Source organism: Arachis duranensis, chromosome 7, assembly GCF_000817695.3.
Source record: "Arachis duranensis cultivar V14167 chromosome 7, aradu.V14167.gnm2.J7QH, whole genome shotgun sequence".
Taxonomy (NCBI): domain Eukaryota; kingdom Viridiplantae; phylum Streptophyta; class Magnoliopsida; order Fabales; family Fabaceae; genus Arachis; species Arachis duranensis.
In genome coordinates, this window is record NC_029778.3 from 1255367 (window position 1) to 1255879 (window position 513).

The following is a 513-nucleotide window of genomic DNA, read 5'->3' on the forward strand; positions in this document are numbered from 1 at the left end:
AATAAATATATATTGTTAATTTATTTTTTCTCTCTCATTTGAATTGAGGGCAGCCTTGTACAGTGGTAGACTATAAAGTTTGATGTACCTATTTGATGTGAATATTATTATTGTTGTCTTTTTGCCGTAAGTGGGAGGTTAACGTTTAATTTCAACCATTCCTTAGTACTTAAACCTTTTCCATTGATCTTGGACCTTAGCTTTCTGAATTTGAAAGCAGAATATGCGAAACCAATGGCGTAAAAGCTATTACTTTGTGTTAATCAATATCATTGCATTTAAATTTTTTTAAACTTTTTTTTGTTTAACAAAAATACCAATTATTTTTTAAATTTTTGTTTTGTTATTTACATATTTTATATAAGATAAATAGTAAAATATTCTAGAGATGAAATTTTTATGAACATTCTGTCTTTTAGAGATAATTTTTAAATTTTTATCTAATATAAAAATTCGATTATAAACTTTTGAACTATAAAATTTAATAAAAAATAAAAAAATTAAGAAACAAAC